This window comes from Oncorhynchus nerka, linkage group LG19, assembly GCF_034236695.1.
Source record: "Oncorhynchus nerka isolate Pitt River linkage group LG19, Oner_Uvic_2.0, whole genome shotgun sequence".
Lineage (NCBI taxonomy): Eukaryota > Metazoa > Chordata > Actinopteri > Salmoniformes > Salmonidae > Oncorhynchus > Oncorhynchus nerka.
Window position 1 is genome coordinate 30260516 of NC_088414.1, and position 22027 is coordinate 30282542.

General features: G+C 42.8%; 1 pseudogene; it reads left to right on the plus strand.

Moving 5' to 3' along the window:
* The first annotated feature begins 1392 nt into the window (after positions 1 to 1392).
* Positions 1393 to 19569, plus strand: LOC115101368 (interleukin-13 receptor subunit alpha-2-like; annotated as a pseudogene).
* The last annotated feature ends 2458 nt before the right edge of the window (positions 19570 to 22027 follow it).

Here is a 22027-nt window from a genome sequence, read left to right on the forward strand (position 1 = left end):
GGTCATTGTCCTGTTGAAAAACATGATAGTTCCACTAAGCGCAAACCAGATGTGATGGTGTATCGATGCAGAATGCTATGGTAGCATGCTGGTTAAGTGTGCCTTGAATTCTAAATAAATCACTGACAGTGTCACCAGCAAAGCAACCCCACAACATCACACCTCCTCCATGCTTCACGGTGGGAACCACAGATGCAGAGATCATCCATTCACCTACTCTGCGTCTCACAAAGACACAGGGATTGGAACCAAAAATCTTTCCAAATCTGTAAATTTGGACTCAACAGACCAAAGGACAGATTTCCACCGGTCTAATGTCCATTGCTCGTGTTTCTTGGCCCAAGCAAGTCTCTTATTATTATTGGTGTGCTTTAGTAGTGGTTTCTCTGCAGCAATTTGACCATGAAGGCCTGATTTATGCAGTCTCCTATGAACAGTTGATGTTGATATGTGTCTGTTACTTGAACTCTGTGAAGCATTTATTTGGGCTGCAATTTCTGAGGGTGGTAACTCTAATGAACTTATCCTCTGCAGCAGAGATAGCTCTGGGTCTTCCTTCTTGTGGCGGTCCTCATGAGAGTCAGTTTCATCATAGCACTTGATGGTTTTTGCGACTGCACTTGAAGAAACTTTCTTGAAATGTTCCGCATTGACTGACCTTCATGTCTTAAAGTAATGATGGACTGTCGTTTCTCTTTGCTTATTTTAGCTGTTCTTGCCATAATATGGACTAGGGCTATCTTCTGTAAACTACCCCTACCTTGTCACAACACAACTGATTGATCAAATGCATTAAGAATCAAATAAATTCCACATATGAACTTTTAACAAGACATACCTGTTATTTGAAATGCATTCCAGGTGACCTCATACCTCATGAAGCTGGTTGAGAGAATGCCAAGCGCGTGCAAAGCTGTCATCAAGGAAAATGGTGGCTACTTTGAAGAATCTCAAATATACATCTATATATTTTTTAATTTAACACTTTTTTTGGATACTACATAATTCCATATGTGTTATTTCGTAGTTTTGATGTCTTCACTATTATTCTACAATGTAGAAAATAGTACAAATAAAGAAAAACCCTTGAATGAGTAAATGTGTCCAAACTTTGACTGTATTCTGTATATTTTTGATATCGCCACTTAGAGTGTGTGTATATATATATATATGATTCCTGGGAAAAGGGAAAAGGGAAACAAAACATCCGTTAGTATGAGAGACCTTCAGCCTGCAACCCCCACCCATCCAGGTCAGAGCAACAGCATATTTGACTCCCCTTCCACAGAACCACATCCATGACCACACTCACTTTCACATTCTATTTATACATCTGTTCATCAGGAATCTGATAAAACTGCAGATTCACACTAAATATGAGCTTCCTTGTTTTGTAGAGTATCCAGACCTACAGAGTACAGTACATGACCCTGAGACATCAATACATGACCCCTGAGACATACTGTAGTCTTTCCCTGCTGCTTCTGCTGCGCTGTAGTTCACCAGAGAATATAAAAGCAGGCACTTCGCACAGCCCTCAAACATCTACACAGGAGCTCTCTCACTTAATTCACAGTAAGTACTCCTTGTCTGTGGCTATGCACTTTTATCTTCTCGGTTCTCTCTGTATTGGATCCAAATTATAGCATTTTTATATTCTGCTAAACTGTTGATATAAAGCAAACATACAAGTTGTGGGTTGCCTTTGTAAACACATGCTTTAATTTAAAAGCATACGTTCACTGTATAGTGTATGCATTCTCTACAGCACATGCTTTAATTTAAAAGCATACGTTCACTGTATAGTGTATGCATTCTCTACAGCACATGCTTTAATTTAAAAGCATATATTCACTGTATAGTGTATGCATTCTCTACTGTACATGCTTTAATTTAAAAGCATACGTTCACTGTATAGTGTATGCATTCTCTACAGTACATGCTTTAATTTAAAGCATATGTTCACTGTATAGTGTATGCATTCTCTACTGTACATGCTTTAATTTAAAAGCATACGTTCACTGTAGTGTATGCATTCTCTACTGTACATGCTTTAATTTAAAAGCATACGTTCACTGTATAGTGTATGCATTCTCTACAGCACATGCTTTAATTTAAAAGCATATGTTCACTGTATAGTGTATGCATTCTCTACAGTACATGCTTTAATTTAAAAGCATACGTTCACTGTATAGTGTATGCATTCTCTACTGTACATGCTTTAATTTAAAAGCATACGTTCACTGTATAGTGTATGCATTCTCTACTGTACATGCTTTAATTTAAAAGCATACGTTCACTGTATAGTGTATGCATTCTCTACTGTACATGCTTTAATTTAAAAGCATACGTTCACTGTATAGTGTATGCATTCTCTACTGTACATGCTTTAATTTAAAAGCATACGTTCACTGTATAGTGTATGCATTCTCTACAGTACATGCTTTAATTTAAAAGCATACGTTCACTGTATAGTGTATGCATTCTCTACAGTACATGCTTTAATTTAAAAGCATACGTTCACTGTATAGTGTATGCATTCTCTACTGTACATGCTTTAATTTAAAAGCATACGTTCACTGTATAGTGTATGCATTCTCTACTGTACATGCTTTAATTTAAAAGCATACGTTCACTGTATAGTGTATGCATTCTCTACAGTACATGCTTTAATTTAAAAGCATACGTTCACTGTATAGTGTATGCATTCTCTACTGTACATGCTTTAATTTAAAAGCATACGTTCACTGTATAGTGTATGCATTCTCTACAGTACATGCTTTAATTTAAAAGCATACGTTCACTGTATAGTGTATGCATTCTCTACTGTACATGCTTTAATTTAAAAGCATACGTTCACTGTATAGTGTATGCATTCTCTACAGTACATGCTTTAATTTAAAAGCATACGTTCACTGTATAGTGTATGCATTCTCTACAGTACATGCTTTAATTTAAAAGCATACGTTCACTGTATAGTGTATGCATTCTCTACTGTACATGCTTTAATTTAAAAGCATACGTTCACTGTATAGTGTATGCATTCTCTACTGTACATGCTTTAATTTAAAAGCATACGTTCACTGTATAGTGTATGCATTCTCTACTGTACATGCTTTAATTTAAAAGCATACGTTCACTGTATAGTGTATGCATTCTCTACTGTACATGCTTTAATTTAAAAGCATACGTTCACTGTATAGTGTATGCATTCTCTACTGTACATGCTTTAATTTAAAAGCATACGTTCACTGTATAGTGTATGCATTCTCTACAGTACATGCTTTAATTTAAAAGCATACGTTCACTGTATAGTGTATGCATTCTCTACTGTACATGCTTGAAAACATTTACTTTGTACATTAATAACAGTATATTTATATTTATATTGATATTCTATAGAGAAGTCAATGGCATTCAGTACAATAGATTATAACTTGTGCATGTCAACAATGTATTTTCTCCACATTAAGACTTAAAAGGTACAGTGCCTTCAGAAAGTAAAGGAGATTTCTTCCACTTTGACATTAGAGTATTTTGTGTAGATGGTTGACAAATTACAATGAAATCCATTTGAATCCCTCAACAAAATGTGGAATAAGTCAAGGGTTATGAATACTTTCTGAAGGCACTGTACCTGAGGTTTATATCAAGACAATTACACATTTATTTTAAATAATGCATGTTTTTGTTTTCATCTGCATAATATTGTGTTTATCAGGATCATTCCATACCCTTCAGATTCCATACTTTACTGTACTGTACTATACTGGTGTTTGCTGAGAGTATAATTCATGATAAGATATATGTGATTGATTTATCAATAATAAATGGTACAATTGAATTCTCATGATGTTCCAGGGGCCAGTTAAGAGAATGCTGAAGAGTAGAAAAGGGTGGTGGCTGACAGCCATATTAATGCTTATATCTGACTGGAGTCAGTGCATCAAGCCACAAGTAATGACAGGTTAGTTTCTACAGGTGTATTTTTCTATTCATTCATCACTGTCTTACTGTACTAACTTGTAATGACAGGCGGATTTCCATTCTACATCAGATTGATCTAAAACAAAAGCTGGTCCCAAATAAATAGTTGTGAAGGTCATGGATGTGAGGCAGAATCCCTCCATGCAGACTCTTTTTTAACAGACATTTACTAGATTATTTCAGATCCCTCCCATGTACTTTACTTTGAGTATCAACTCCTCCCGTTATCTGCAATATCTTCAGAAAGTTTTCACACCCCCTTGACTTTTTCCACATTTTGTTGTGTTACAGCCTGAATTTACAATGAATTAAATGTATATGTTTTTTCCACTGGCCTACACACAATACCCCACAGTGCCAAATTGGAATTATGTTATTAAAAATGTTTACAAATGAATTAAAAATGAAAAGCTGAAACAACTTGAGTCAAAAAGTATTCAACCCCTTTGTTAAGGCAAGCCTAAATAAGTTCAGGAGTAAACATTTGCTTAATAAGTTACATGGACTCACTCTGTGTGCAATAATAGTGTTTAACGTGATTTTTGAATGACTACCTCATCTCTTTACCCCAAACATACAATTATCTAAGGTCCCTCAGTCGAGCAGTGAATTTCAAACACAGTTTCAACCACAAAGACCAGGGAAGATTTCCAACCGCTCGCAAAGAAGGGCACCTATTGGTAGATGGGGAAAAAAGAAAAAAAAAGACATTTAATATTCCTTTGAGCATGGTGAAGTTATTAATTACACTTTGGATGGTGTATCAATACATCAATTTGACAGAGCTTGAAGAATCTTGAAAAGAATAATGGGCAAATGTCCAGGTGTGGAAAGCTCTTGGAGACTTTCTGGGTAAGACTCACCACTGTAATTGCTGCCAAAGGTGCTTCTACAAAGTATTGACTCAGGAGTGTGAAAACCTATGTAAATCAGATATTTATGTATTTTATTTTCAATAAATTTGCAAACATTTCTAAAAACATGTTTTCACTTGTGCGTAGATGGGTGAATTATTATTATTATTTTTTTGATCAATATTGAGTTCAGGCTGTAACACAACAAAATGTGCAATAAGTCAAGGGGTATAAATGCTTTCTGAAGGCAAGAGGTGGGCCCCTGTGGCAATAAATCAGTGGCGGTGCGGTCGGTGTTGTTTAAGATGAGGGAAGATGATACTTTTTTTTAATGAACATTACCTTATTTATATTACAGCATATTGGATGACTGTCATTCATATTCCATTCACCCAGCTCAATGTAACATCGATAGATTTAGCCTACTACATGATACTCACATTTTCCTATACCCATCATGAGGTTGCTACAACTTAGCCTGTGAATGAAACTTTACAATGTAGGCGCACAGGTTGAGAGAATTTTGAATAATCAAGGTGACAGACAGCAAATCAAATCAAATTGTATTTGTCACATACACATGGTTAACAGATGTTAATGTGAGTGTAGCGAAATGCTTGTGCTTCTAGTTCTGACAATGCAGTAATAACCAACAAGTAATCTAACCTAACAATTCCACAACTGCTACCTTATACACACAAGTGTAAAGGGATAAAGAACATGTACATAAAGATATATGAATGAGTGATGGTACAGAGCGGCATAGGCAAGATGCAGTAGATGATATAGAGTACAGTATATACATATGAGATGAGTAATGTAGGGTATATAAACATAAAGTGGCATAGTTTAGTGGCTAGTAATACATGTATTACATAAAGATGGCAAGATGCAGTAGATGCAGCAAGATGCAGCAGTTTAAATGAGTACAGCATATATATATATACATATGAGATGAGTAATGTAGGGTATGTAAACATTATATTAAGTGGCATTGTAGCCAGGTAGTCCTGAGGCATGGTCCTAGGGCTCAGGTCTTCCGAGAGAGAGAAAGAAAGAAAGAGAGAATTAGAGAGAGCATACTTAAATTCACTCAGGACACCGGATAAGACAGGAGAAATACTCCAGATAATGACTGACCCTAGCCCCCGACACATAAACTACTGCAGCATAAATACTGGAGGCTGAGACAGGAAGACAGGAGGGGTCAGGAGGGGTCAGGAGACACTGTGGCCCCATCCGATGATACCCCAGGACAGGGCCAAACAGGCAGGATATAACCCCACCCACTTTGCCAAAGCACAGCCCCCACACCACTAGAGGGATACCTTCAACCACCAACTTACCATCCTGAGACAAGGCCAAGTATAGCCCACAAAGATCTCCGCCACGGCACAACCCAAAGGGGGGGCGCCAACCCAGACAGGAAGACCACGTCAGCGACTCAACCCATTCAAGTGACGCACCCCTCCTAGGGACAGCATGGAAGAGCACCAGTAAGCCAGTGAAATAGGGTTAGAGGCAGAGAATCCCAGTGGAGAGAGGGGAACCGGCCAGGCAGAGACAGCAAGGGCGGTTCGTTGCTCCAAAGCCTTTCCGTTCACCTTCACACTCCTGGGCCAGACTACACTCAATCATATGACCTACTGAAGAGATGAGTCTTCAGTAAAGACTTAAAGGTTGAGACTGAGTATCAAACATACCTGAGTAGCGTTGCCTTCTTCTAGCGTAGGATACTCTGCCACCAGTCGACCCAGCGAGCAAACACACCAGTCCATTCAGCTGTCTGCCCAGGTCAGCGATGCCCATTTGTCCCTCCGGGATAAATATGACGGAATTTTATCTAAATGCTGTGGCTTCCTATTCCAGTGCTCCCTCTATTCTGCGCACCAGATGGGATTCCCCATCACAAAGAGGTCCAAGGTTGCCACGATTATTTCTCTGCTGACGGCAGGCATCTGGGAGAGAGGAGAGGAGGAGCTGGCTTCGTATGAGGGGTTCATGGCTCTGTTCAGATTTATCTTTGATCATCCACCGGAGGGCAGAGAGAGGGGTGAGCGCCTACTCCAACTACAGCAGGATGACCAGACCACTGCCCAGTACGCGCTCACCTTCTGGACAGTAGCAGCATCCGATGTAGACGGAGACAGCTGGGGCTCTGTCTCTATTGTGGTCAAGGGGGCACCAGCTTCAGGCAATGTCCGGTACGTCCCAACTCGGGATCCACGAGAGCAGAGGGACGGTCATGTGATCTTCCATCTCCTGGGGCAGGTGTGAGTATCCCATCTTCATCATTTTCTGCCAAACACTTTTTAGTGTTGATCACACTAGCTGGCTGTCCCTCTGTTTCTACAGCGCTAGTGGATTCCGGTGCTGCGGGGAACTTTATTGACCAGACCCTTGCCTCGTCTCTGAACATCACCTCATACCCGCTCTCCTCTTTGTTTCTGGTTCAAGCCGTTGATAATAAGCCACTAGGATCCAGAACCATCACACATACATCACCACACCACTAACCATAGGGGCGGCAGGGTAGCCCAGTGGTTAGAGTGTTGGACTAGTAACCGAAAGGTTGCAAGTTTAAATCCCCGAGCTGACAAGGTACAAATCTGTCATTCTGCCCCCGAACAGGCAGTTAAACCACTGTTCCTAAGCCGTCATTGAAAATAAGAATTTGTTCTTAACTCACTTGCCTAGTTAAATAAAGGTAAAAAATCCTCACAGTGGAGCCCATTCATCAGGAAAACATTCCCTTCTTCATCATTAGGGCACCAGCTCACCAGATCATTCTCGGCCTCCCATGGCTGCAACGCCATAACCCCACCATCTCATGGTCGAGGATGAGAATCACGGACTGGTCACCCAAATGCCGGAGGACCTGTTTTCCTGTTCCTTCTCGAGTCATAGCCCCTGTGGTCTGCAACGTAGATGTGGATATTTGACAGGCTCTGGAGAGGGAACCCGCACCCTCTACCTGTCCTCATGAGCGCACCTATGTTCCCATGGGGATAAGGGAGCGGCTATTGACCTGGGCAAACACATCTCTCGTCGCTGGACATCCTGGGATCACCCGTACTATACAATCGCTCTCCAAAAGGTATTGGTGGCACACCTTGGCGCAGGACGTTATTAGCTACGTCAACTCCTGTTCTGTGTGTGCCCAAACTAAGTCCCCTCGGCACGCTCCAGCAGGGAAACTCCTTCCAGCGTCCCTGATCTCATCCATTCATTGACTTTGTCACTGATCTCCCCTCCACTGACAATTTCACCACCATTTTCATTGTTGTGGATATATTCTCCAAATCCTGTCGTTTCTCTCTGGTCTCCCTACTGCTCTACAGGTCGCCGAGGCACTGTTCCAGCAAGTCTTCCGGCATTATGGTCTACCAGAGGACATCGTCTCCGACCGTGGACCCCAATTCACATCACAGGTATGGAGAAGCTTGGGGTCACGGTCAGCCTCACTTCCAGGTACAGGCCTCAGTCTAACGGGCAGGTGGAGAGGATGAACCAGGAGCTGGGGAGGTTCCTGAGGAGCCATTGCCAGGACCGGCAGGGGGAATGGGCCCGATTCCTTCCCTGTGTGGAGTACGCAGAAACCGGCAGGGCAGGTGGAGTAGGAGGTTCCTGGTGGAGAGCTAGACGCGATCACCAGGATGAAACATGGGAAACTTACTGTGGTGGCCATCCGCCTAATCCTTCTGATGGTGGACAGTGTGCTGGAGCCTTACGTGGGTGGCATTTCACAAATCCTCTGCAAGCAAGAACCACTCGTCAACTGCAGAGGCCTCGGTCTGGCTCGGAGTCCACGTAGCCAAGGCCAGTTGATATCCCAGGATGCACTGGAAGGGAGTCAGCCCAGTGGAGGAGTGACGAAGTGAGTTCTGGGCGTATTCTGCCCAGGGACAGAACCGAGCCCACTCCCCCTGCCGGTCCTGGCAGTGACTCCTTAGGAACCTCCCCAGCTCTTGGTTGGTCCTCTCCACCTGCGTGTTAGACTGAGGCCAGTACCCAGATGTGAGGCTAACCGTGGCCCCCAGCTTCTTCATGAAGGCTTTCCAGACCCGAAATGTGAATTGAGGACCACGGTCGGAACCAACGTCCTCCGGAAGGTCATAGTGCCAGAAGACTTGCTGGAATAGTGCCTCAGCGAACTAGAGAGCGGTAGGTAGACCAGAGAGAGGAATCATTTTGAGAATCTGTCAACAACAACCAGAATAGTGGTAAATCCATCAGAAAGGGGAGATCCATGTGGGATAGCCAGCCAGTGAAATTGACACCAGAAAGGATTTGGCGGAAAGTGATGATGGAATACTCATGCCTACACTGGGAGACAGAAGGTCACGGGACGCCCCTCTGCTCTAGTGCACCCCAGGTTAGGACACACCGGGCACCAATGAAGCTGGTGTCCCTCTTGGCCACAATAGGCGCAGAGCCCCAGCTCTGTCCGGCGATGCCGCGGAGAGATGCGTGGCCCCCACCTCCATGGGTTCAGGCTCTGCCTCAGGACAGCCAAAGGAGGGAGGCGAATGGTGAGGTGGACACTGATGCTATCCAGATGGATGGCAGTCGAGATGAGAGCATCCAAGGATAGGTTGTCATCTCGACATGCCAACTCCTTCTGGACCTCCTCGCGCTGTCCACTGCGGAATAGAGTGCGGAGTGCCGGCTCATTCCATTCACTGGAGGCTGCCACAGTCTGAAAGATGAGGATGTACTCCACAGCGGTCTGGGCACGCTGCTGGAGTGGAAAAGGTAGCTCACCTCCCTTTCTGCCCTCTGGAGGATGGTCAAAGACTGCCCTGAACAGAGCCATGCACCACTCATAGGAACCTAACTCATCCTCTCCTCTCTCCCAGACCGCCGTAGCCCACTCCAATGCCCGTCAAGTCAGCAGGGAAATTACCATGGCAACCTTGGACCTCTCGGTGGTGGGGGCTCCCTTCTGATAGGCGAAAGAGAGGGAGCACGGGAGTAGGAAGCCTTTCAATGGAGTACTATCATACATCTCCCGAAGGGAAAATCAGGCATCGTTGACCTGGGCGGACGGATAGGTAGGTTGTGGGACTGGCTTACTGTGACGACCCGTGTTAAGAGGCCCTCCGTCAGAGGTATGGAGAACCTTGCTGGTGGTGTTGAGGCGGTGGAAAATGCGAAGGAACTCCTTCATGGTCATGGAGAGCCAGCTGGTCATGGTGTTGGTGGAGTAGATGACCCTGTTTCTCCATCATTTCTGAGGCAGTATTCTGGAACGTAGACGCAGGGATTCAGGAATCAGGTGCAAATGGTGAGTTGAATAATAATGAACATGGAGCATTACAAAACAAGAGAAGCGTCTGGACATGAAAATGGAACCAATACTGTCTGAAGAATGATGCTAATGAGTGCTAGATAAAGGAGAAGTAATCAGGGTAGTGAAGAAGTCCAGGTGTGCGCCATGAGGGTTGCCAGGTGTGCATCATGATGGGTTGCCAGGACACAACACTGAACAATACATTAATTGCACTATAATGGAGACAAACAGTGTTCACGAACTGTTAGGGCCTACATCTTACCACTGCCACGCCTGGCTATCAGCAGAGCCTTGATTGGCAGGGAAACAGTTCATTCAGCCTCATTTACTGCCTTTTAAAGAAAACATAGCTGAAATGGCTGACTTGCTAAAACAAATTTCTAATGACAATTTAGATGTAAAAACTATGGCATAAGGGGACGACAAGCTGATAAGAGGCAATATGTAATTTCGATTAAGACATTAATGAGCGAGTTCGGACAGATGTAGTCAATATAATTATTTGTTTAGCACTTTTGAAATGTACAGTGAAAGAATTCAGAACATGGGCCGTTCTTACAGTGTTCTCCCTGTACAGAAGTCAGAACCATAGGATAAATAAAGGGGGCATAGAAGCAGACAATAAAAGCTCTTACAATATTCGATGATTACATTCATCTAAAACATGTTATAGGCTACATGTGCACCACCAAGTCAGAACATTAGGTGAAGTTAAGAGGGGTAAATATACCAAATTATTAGGGTGAGGCAAATGGGCTACAAACAGCTTACTACACAACATGCACTTTCTTAGCTACGGTATACATATCTCCCTGGCATATTACATAATTTATGCAGCAGCATACAATACATTTCTGGACTCACCTTGTTGTAGTGTGCTCACTTGAACAGGAAGGTGGCACGGTGGTCCTTCATGGGCAAATTCAGTCATCAAAGTCTGGCATTCTCTGGATTTATGGTGCTTACAAAACAACTGGGAACAATTCCGAGTTGGATGACCGTTCAAAATGTATTATTCCCGACTTCCCAGTTGTCTTGAACTCACTGAAGTCAAGTTGTCGCAGTTCTGAGTTGTTATGACCGCGGCACAAATCATGCTTCATTGACACCATGGCCAATGTTGATTGTTTATAATTTTAAACTTGGAAAAAAGCCCCGTAATCCCAAATTTGGGACCACACATCCACTACACTGAATAGCAGGCTAGTGACAGTACATCATTACTTTAAGACATGAAGGTGCAGTCGCAAAAATCATCAAGCGCTATGATGAAACTGGCTCACATGAGGACCGCAGCAGGTAAGGAAGACCCAGAGTTACCTCTGCTGCAGAGGATACGTTCTTTAGAGTTAACTGCACCTCAGATTGCCCAAATAAATTATTCACAGAGTTCAATTAACAGACACATCTCAACGTCAACTTTTCAGAGGAGACTGTGTAAATCAGGCTTTCATGGTCGAAATTCAAATTTTGGGCCAAGAAACACGAGCAATGAACATTAGATTGGTGGAAATCTGTCCTTTGGCCTGATGAGTCCAAATGTGAGATTTTTGGTTCCAACCGCCATGTCTTTGTGAGATGCAGAGTAGGCGAACGGATGATCTCCACATGTGTGGTTCCCACTGTGAAGCATGGAGGAGGAGGTGTGATGGTGTGGGGGTGCTTTGCTGGTGACTATGTCAGTGAATTATTTAGAATTCATGGCACACTTAACCAGCATGGCTGCCACAGCATTCTGCAGCACTTTGCCATCCCATCTGGTTTGCCTTTAGTGGGACTATAATTTGTTTTTCAACAGGACAATGACCCAACACACCTCCAGGCTGTGTAAGGGCTATTTTACCAAGAAGGAGATTGATTAAGTGCTGTATCAGATGACCTGGCCTCCACAATCACCCAACCTCAACCCAATTGAGATGGTTTGGAATGAGTTGGACCTCAGAGTGAAGGAAACCAGCCAACGAGTGCTCAGCAAATCAAATCAAATTTTACACATGTTAGCAGATGTTAATGCGAGTGTAGCGAAATGCTTGTGCTTCTAGTTCAGTGCATCAATATCTATCAAGTAATCTAACAATTCCACAACAACTACCTAATACACACAAATCTAAAGAGATGGAATAATAATATGTACATATAAATATATGGATGAGCGATGACCAAGAGGCATAGGCAAGATGCAATAGATGGTATAAGATGTAAACATTATTAAAGTGGCATTATTTAAAGTGACTAGTGATCCATTTATTAACTTGTATCCTGAATTTCCGCCTGACTAACGTGCCCAAAGTAAACTGCCTGTTATTCAGAAGCTAGGATATGCATATAATTGGTAGAATTCGATAGAAAACACTTTGAAGTTTCTAAAACTGTTAAAATAATGTCTGTGAGTATAACAGAATTGATATGGCAGGCGAAAACCCAAGGATAATCCATCTGGAAATTGTTTTGGGGAGGTCACAAGCCTTTCCAATGCAAGTCTATGGGTCTATATATGAAAATCCCTCCCAGATTGCAGTACTTATAGCTTCCACTAGATGTCAAGTCTTTATACCGGGTTTCAGGTTTGTTTCTTGAAAAACGAACAAGTAATAGTACTACTTTTCAAAGGGAAAAGTAGTCTTTTGGCACACGTGAATGAGGGCACGCTCTTCGTTATTTTCCTTTCCTATTGAACACCGTTCTTTCCTTATGAAATATTATTATTTATTTACATATTAGGGTACCTGAGGATTGTGTAGAAACATTGTTTGACTTGTTTGGAAGAAGTTTACCGGTAGCTTTTTGGATTCTTTGTATGTATGTTGAAGGAGTGGATTACTGAAATCAATGGCACCAACTAAACTGACTTTTTTGGATATAAAGAAGGATTTTATTGAACAAAACAACTATTCATGTTGTAGCTGGGACCCTTGGGATTGCAAACAGAGGAAGATCTTCAACGGTAAGTGATTTCTTTAATCGCTATTTGTGATTTTGTGAAGCCTGTGCTGGTTGAAAAAAAAATATTTTGGTGGGGCGCTGTCCTCAGATAATCGCATGGTATGCTTTCGCCGTAAAGCCTTTTCGAAGTCTGACAACGCAGTTGGATTAACAAGAAGTTAAGCTTTTAAATGATATGAGACACTTGTATGTTCATGAATGTTTAATATTACAATTTTGTCATTTGAATTTGGCGCTCTCCAATTTCACCGGATGTTGTGGGGAATTATCTCGCTAGCGGGACACCTAAGTGGCCAATGATTTGAGTCTGTATGTAGGCAGCAGCCTCTCTGTGTTAGTGATGGCTGTTTAACAGTCTGATAGCCTTGCGATAGAAGCCGTTTTTCAGTCCCTCGGTCCCAGCTTTGATGCACCTATACTGACCTCGCCTTCTGGATGGTAGCGGGGTGAACAGCATATGTGGGTACTCCTTCCAGACCATTGTAAAAGCATTCCAAGTGAATATGGTTGAGAGAATGCCAAGAATGTGCAAAGCTGTCATCAAGGCAAAGGGTGGCTACTTTACAGATTCTAAAATCTATTTGGATTTGTTTAACACTTTTTAAAATATTATACATGATTACATAATTGTTATTTCATAATTTTGATGTCTTCATTATTATTCTAAAAATAAAGAAAAAATCATTTAAATGTCAAGAAATGTATGTACCAATTGCCCCTTTAATGCTTACCGCAAGCTTGGTGCCTTTGCTCTATCAACCTTTGACCTGGAAATACTGTGTATCTCATTGACTTTCAGTGGATCCTCCTGAGAACGTTGGGGTTGATGACCTTGGCCACCTTGGGCAGCTCAACATCCACTGGACGTCTCCTGTCAGCCTGATCAACGTGACTGACTGCTCAATGAGATACCACCTGGAATACTTCAACACATACCAGAACAGATGGACTGTAAGTCACTGGACACATAACTAGACATTGCCAAATGTGTACCTGACACACTGGAGGGTTATTCTAGAAACACTTGTACAGTGTTGCCTGTCTGTCAGGACTGTGTGTCCTAAGGCCACTGAGGCCCTGGCCAAGGACACTATGTTCTTATACACAGAATAATATAAAAAAATGTGGTACACCATCCATAAACAGCCTGCCAAGACCAGTAATGTTAATATTTCCCCATTTACAGTGGCTTGCGAAAGTATTCACCCACCTTGGCATTTTTCCTATTTTGTTTCCTTACAACCTGAAATTTAAAATAAAAAAAATTGGGGGGTGGGGGGGGGTTGTAATAATCCAACATGCCTACCACCTTGAAGATGCAATATATGTTTTATTGTGAAACAAACAAGAAATAAGACAAAAATGGTGGTTTCCCAGAGTGGTTTCCCCTTAAACCACTCGAGTGTTGCTTTAGCAGTATGTTTAGGGTCATAGTCCTGCTGGAAGGTGAACCTCAAGCCCAGTCTCAAATCTCTGGAAGACTGGAACGGGTTTCCCACAATAATTTCTCTGTATTTAGTGCCATCCATCATTCCTTCAATTCTGACAAGTTTCCCAGTCCCTGCCAATGGAAAAACATCCCCACAGCATGATGCTGCCACCACCATGCTTCACTGTGGGGATGGTGTTCTCGGAGTGATGAGAGGTGTTGGGTTTTGCGCTAGACATAACTTTTTCCTTGATGGCCAAAAAGCTAAATTTTAGTCTCACCTGACCAGGGTACCTTCTTCCATATGTTTGGGGAGACTCCCACATGCCTTTTGGCGAACACCAGCTCTGTGGAGTGTACGGCTTAAAGCGCTCCTATGGACAGATACTCCAATCTCCGCTGTGGATCTTTACAGCTCCTTCAGGATTATTGTTTAGGTGGGTGGCCCCATCTTGGCAGGTTTGTTGTGGTGCCATAATCTTTCCAATTTATAATAATGGTTTTAATGTGGCTCCGTGGGATGTTCAAAGTTTCTGATATTTTTTTATAGCCCAACCCTGATCTGTACTTCTCTACAACTTTGTCCCTGACCTGTTTGGAGAGCTCCTTGGTCTTCATGGTGCCACTTGCCTGGTGGTGCCACTTGCTTAGTGGTGTTGCAGACTCTGGGGCTTTTCAGAACAGGTGTATATATACTGAGATTTGACAGATCATGTGAAACTTAGATTGCACACAGGTGGACTTTATTCAACTAATTATGTGACTTCTGAAGGTAATTGGTTGCACCAGATCTTATTTAGTTGCTTCATAGCAAATGGGGTGAATATATATTGCATGCACCACTTTTCTTAAAAATTATAATTTTTTCTTACATTTTTTTATTAATTTTATATTTCACTTCACCAATTTGGACTGTTTTGTGTAAGTCCATTACATGAAATCCAAATAAAACTCCATTCAAATTACAGGTTGTGATGCAACAAAATAGGAAAAACGCCAAGGGGGATGAATACCTTTGCAAGGCACTGTATTTTATTTAGAGAAGGCAGAGTCCCTTAGCCAAGCAATTGCTTCCGGTCCTGCTGTGTTGAGGGTGAGTAGGCCTCCGCTGAGTTTGTGTGGCGCATGGTTTTCTCAACCCCACAGGCACATTGGGGGCTTTCTTTAATGTTCCGTCGGTGGAGGTTGGCGACGCATGGGCCAGTCCTGAAAATATTGAAGTTGGACTACTCCTTCCTGGGGTGGGTGAAACCAGACTGATGTTGTGTGGGGATAGTGATGAGGTGCTTATCTGTCAGGTCCATTAACCCCCATTATTGTGGCCAGGTCAGATATGTGTTGAAGTCGTCATTGGGTGGGTCTTCCCAGATTGGCTTACTTAATGGAAGGCATATCTTTGGTGGGTTGAGGAGGTCTTATGGAGCAGCAGTTGTGGGGCGTTTTGGACCTTTCCAATCATTCTGTGGGTAGTTTGGCGTCTCCGGATATGTGGGGGGAGTAATGTTTGCCAGGACATGGAGACAGGGAAGAGGGGTGAATCAAGGTGTGCCTGTGATGATGCGCATGGTGGAATATTTCCCTACAATGTTATCCTTTGGCTCTGTTTAGATTTGTGGTTGATTAGACATAACCGCATTTAGCTTCCATTAAATGATACTGTTGTGTTCATGAATACATTTTCAATATGATCTGTGTCTATAGCTATTACACCAGAGTTCCTGAGGTATGAATAACATGAATGTAATATTGTCTGTGTATGAATAGGTGATCAGGACTGTACGGACATGGTACCGTGCTCAGTTTGACCTGGAGAAGGAGGTCAGGGTACGGATCTCAACCGTACTGAGGGGAGCCTGCACTAACGGCACTGAGCTAAAGAGCCCCTTCACAAAGATTGTCCTGCCACCCAATAACACAGGTGAGGTCAGGAGGACAATATTATTTTGTAGATATGGAGTTGTTTGGTTCGGATTAAATGACACCGATAACCTGACAGAAAGAGGGAGAGACTTCTTTCCTCTCATTATCCTATATATATATAGGAAATGATCAATGATAGGGGAGTGCTGTATGGACGGAATTCTCTACAGGCACCATCGTGATAATCTATGAATCCCTTCATCTCTTTTGAATTCCTACCAGGTCCAGTTGATTCCAGGGTCCAGGGATTTGGCTGTGTGTTCTACCAGAAGGAGGTCATGGAGTGCACCTGGGAGGTGGGATTAGAGGAGCCAGCCCACTCCAACCACAGTCTGTACTTTTGGTATGTCACCCTATCATAATATTATGTACATCATAACATATCTCCTGCCATATAAACTACCTACATGTCTGCACCTGTGTAGACTGGTTTCACTGGATTAATATAATCTCTGTGAATGCTGCCCTAAATTGCATTCTGTGGGTGTCTGTGTGCTTCTCCAGGCATCGGGAGATGGAGCAGGCTGAGGAGTGCCCTCAGTACATCCACTCCAATGGGGTCAGGACAGGCTGCACATTCACCAGGGAATCTCTCCCAGAATTCAGTGCTTTCAACATATGTGTGAACAGCTCCTCCCCCAAGGTGGCTTTGAGGTCGGCGTTCTTCTCCCTGCAAGTTCAGAACCACGGTAACACTCACATCAGGCCATGATATGCCTCACCTTTTCAATGCAATACTGCTATTGTTTGGATATTTGCTATTTTCCATAAACATTGTTCAACTGCCCATACAGTTCCTTTCCATAACGTCTTTTAATCAGTGTTAACATTTCCAAACAGATATCATCTACTTTATTAACTGGGGATGCGCGTTGCTTTTTATTGTTGCAAACTGGGAGTTTGCAGATTTTGCAGTGAGCGTTCCCCAGTTTCTGTGTTTTGGGTTTGTTTGTGTATATGTGTATTTCAGGAAATGGCTTCATGGATACCCCCAAACAGCTGATTGGTTGGCCCCATTGCAGATTGGAGCTCTGATCCCGCACTCTTGTTAGGGGATACAGCTGTCTGCAATTACCCACTCCTTCATAGCTTAAAAAGCCTGTGTCCATTTAGGAAGAGTGTTTCTTGGATGTCCTGTGTTGGTTGTTGTTCAGAGACAGTTTTGTTTTAAAGTATTTTGTAGCTGCTACTTCTGAGGTATGTGTGCCAATAGGACTCAGTGTTTTTCATTATTGAAATTGTTCACTTTAAGTTTGCATTATTCTGTTTCATTTGTTCCCAGGGGGGAAGGCACCTTGGAGTGCTTAGGCAAGAGGCCTGCGGGCATACATATACCCATAGTATGTACTCTGTCTATGCACACTAGGTAAGACCTGGGTGGATCACCCCGTATATTTTGGATAGTGCGCCAGGTGGTGTTAAAATAGGTAGGAGAGGGGACTCTAACTTCTAATTTCTTTGGTTCCATCCAGCCCCTTTTCCCCACAATTACCATGTTAAGGAAATAAATTCCCAGGAAACATTAATATTCTCTGCCATCCTTACCCGCACCTACAATCACATACCTCTTTCACTCCACGGGGAGTTGAGTGTAGCAGGGTGTTGCGTTCCCTCCAAGAAGCTTGCGTAACTGTTTTTTTCTCAGTGCACGATACTGGTGATGACATATTTTCTTTGTGAAAACATGACTCCTTTGTGTGTACTCTGCAGTGAAGCCTGCAGCCATAGAGGCAGTGCATCTGGAGGCTGGTCTAGACAGGAGGCTCCAGGTGCGCTGGGACTTACCCCATGAAAGTATCCCCAGCCACTGCCTGGAGTATGAGGTGGAAACCAGCGAGGGGCGTAGGCGGGCAGCAGTTGTTGGTATGCCCTTACCGCGCCCTGTATTTATGACATGCTATATGAACTATATGAAGTTAATCCATGCATATTTTTTCACACCTTTTAATGTTTTGACGCATAACATTATTGAATAATTGATAGGTACTTAGATGACGCTTTGAAGAAGCAAATTCTATTGTTATTGGTTAGAGAACAAACTTTCTGAAGTTTTCCTCAAATCTGATACTGTTCCTGTCACCAGAAGCAGAGGAATTTAACTAGGGAGATGACCCTCACTTTCCTCTCAATGGATGGAGCCCACTGCTTCCGGGTCAGGTCCAGGGTGCACCACTACTGTGCTGACAGAGGCTTCTGGAGTGATTGGAGTAGTTGGTTCTGTCACCCAGGTAACATTGTGGTTAAACATTTCTCCATACAGAAATGATATCCTTAAATACAATTTATAGAGTTGCCTGTTCCTCTTCCATGCAAATGCCTCACTTTTACATAACAAATGCCTCACCCCCCCCTGTAAGAATGGATATTTGAATCCATCTCCCTTTCCCTTGATATAGAGCAACCTCCTGGCTTTGTGTCAGATGCTGTGGTTGTCTGTGCGCTGGTCATCGTGGTCATCATCTCCATGGTGGTCCTGTCTCTGTGTGGCCTGGCACTCTGGACAAAGTGAGTACACACACACACAATCCACATAGCTAACACTGAAAGACTGGTGAAGAATCATTGCAAATCTTAATCTACTCTTTCTTAGGTGTAAAGACAGAGAGGGGAAAACAATGCATTTCTGTCCCCTGCACAAACTGATGGAATACTCCAAAGGACTCACTGCTTGTGATCCTTTTCCCAATAAAACAAGGAACAAGTAGTAGCCTTTGCAAGCATTACCTGGGGGCACACAAACCATGACATAGAAGTTACACAGGTGATTAACACACACACTCCTACGCACCCACACACCCTTATGCACAAAAAATGAGGAAGAGACCGTAATATTGATATGTATACTGATATTAATCTCTTACGTCCTGATGTGTTCAACTTAATGTTGCTCAATACAATATTAAATAGTCTTGCCAAACTATTTATGCAAAGACTCCAGGCATTAAGTTACACAGTACATCCTTTAAAAAAATGCCACAGCTCTTTATACCCATTTTGTTTACTTACTACATGTATTTTAAATCACAAATTATACTGAAGTAATTGTTTGTAGTAGTTTGCCATTGTATGAAGTTGAATGTATCTTAAGTCCTTTGCATAGAATTCCCAAGACTGTTAACATTAAATGTGTTGTGAGACTTGTTTTTTTTTGTTAGACTTTGTTTTATAAAACTATGCTTCTTGTCTATACCTATAAAGATGTGTATTTGTAGTGATTGCTGTTTCAGAGAGGTATGGTGCATGTGGCCAGTCATGGCGACTAAGTGTACATTGTTGCTCTTACAATGACATGTTGCTGAAATGTCTTTATTTCATTGCCTCAACTGGCCATATATTTGAAATAAGTTTCTGGAAATTCCTCTAATTCCAGTAGGAGTCCTTTATCCACCTCGAAACAGACTAGAGAATGATGCGCTCCCAGATACACATTCTCATTTGAATTTCAACCATTTAATATCTATGATGTAGTAAGTGCATCTCTGTCCCACTTATTGCAGAATCATTGACCTATATTCTTAACTTCGCAATTGTTTCTGGTGTTCTCCCTAAGATCTGGGAAGCAGCATGTCCTCCCTCTACACGGAGATCTTTCCGACTTAGATAAATTGGATGGTAGTGATCTTGCCTCAAGTTTTAAAATCCCTGGCCAACTCTCAGCGAAGAACTTTCTTAAACTTCTCATTCTATTCTAAACTCAGCAACTCAACTTCCTCTCACTGTCAACTGTTTATTTTCAGCAAACTTAACCTGTTTAAATATTTCTATAAACATTAGATTCAACAACTGAGGCACAAACTGAACAAGTTCCACAAAACATGTGACTAACAAATGGAATAATGTGTCCCTGAACAAAGGGGAGGGGAAAAAGTATCTGGTGTGGCCACCAGCTGCATTAAGTACTGCAGTGCATCTCATGTACTGCACACAGAATGATCAGTACGGTTGGTGGCATTGTAATGCTGGAGGGTCATGTCAGGATGAGCCTGCAGGAGGGGTACCACATGAGGGAGGAGGATATCTTCCCTGTAACGTACAACTTTGAGATTGCCTGCAGTGACGACAAGCTCAGTCCGATGATGCTGTGACACACCACCCCAGACCATGACGGACCCTCCACCTCAATTGATCCCACTCCAGAGTACAGGCCTCGTAACGCTCATTCCTTTGACGATAAACGCAAATCTGACACTCACTCCTGGTGACACAAAACCGCGACTTGTCAGTGAAGAGCACTTTTTACCAGTCCTGTCTGGTCCAGCGACGGTAGGTTTGTGCCCATAGGCGACGACGTTGCCGTGATGTCTGTTGAGGACCTACATTACAACAGGCCTACAATCCCTCAGTCCAGCCTCTCTTAGCCTATTGCGGACAGTCTGAGCACTGACTGTTCGTTCCTGGAATAACTTGGGCAGTTGTTGTTACCATCCTGTACCTGTCCTGCAGGTGTGATGTTCAGATGTGCTGGTCCTATGCAGGTGTGATGTTCAGATGTGCTGATCCTATGCAGGTGTTGTTACACGTGGTCTGCCACTGCGAGGATGACCAGCTGTCCGTCCTGTCTCCCTGTAGCGCTGTCTTAGGCATCTCACAGTACGGACATTGCAATTTATTGCCCTGGCCACATTGCAGTCCTCATGCCTCCTTGCAGCATGCCTAAGGCACGTTCATGCAGATGAGCAGGGACCCTGGGCATCTTTCTTTTGGTGTGTTTCAGAGTCTGTAGAAAAGGCCTCTTTGGTGTCCTAAGTTTTCATAACTGTGACCTTTTATACCGTCTGTAAGCTGGTAGTGTCTTAATGACCGTTCCACAGGTGCATGTTCATTAATTGTTTATGGTTCATTGAACAAGCATGGGAAAGTGTTTAAACCCTTTTACAATGAAGATCTGTGAATTTATTTGGATTTTTACAAAATATCTTTGAAAGACAGAGTCCTGAAAGGGGATGTTTCTTTATTTGCTGAGGTTAAATGTACACCAGTTTGGTTTTAGACCTGGACATAGCACTATTTCAGCTGCTACGCTTGTTCTAGATGTGTTAAATTGCTTAAATAATCAAAACCATTGTGCTGCCTTATTTGTAGACCTTTCCAAGGCCTTCGACACAGTTGATCATTACATTCTCATTCATAGGCTGACGGAAATAGGCCTGGATCAGGTTTTCTTGCATGTGGTTTGACTATCTGTCAGATAGGACACTGTGTGATTTCTGATGGTGTCAAGTCTAGTGTCAAAAGCATTCCACAGGGATCCTGGCCCATGTTTACTCCAATGCTTCCAACAGTTGTGTGAAGTTGGCTGGATGTCCTTTGGGTGGTGGACCATAGTTATTTTTTTGTATCCAATTGGTAGTTTTGTCTTATCTCTGCAACTCCTGGATGGACTTGGGGGAGGCGAAGGTCGAGAGCCGTGCATTCTCCGAAACACAACCCAACCAAGCCGCACTGATTTTTTTTGACACAATGCCCATTTAACCCGGAAGTCAGCTCCACCAATGTGTCGGAGGCAACACCGTACACCTGGTGACCGTGTCAGCGTGCACTGTGCCTGGCGGGTGGTGGACCATGCTTGATACACACAGGAAACTGCTGAGTGTGAAAAAC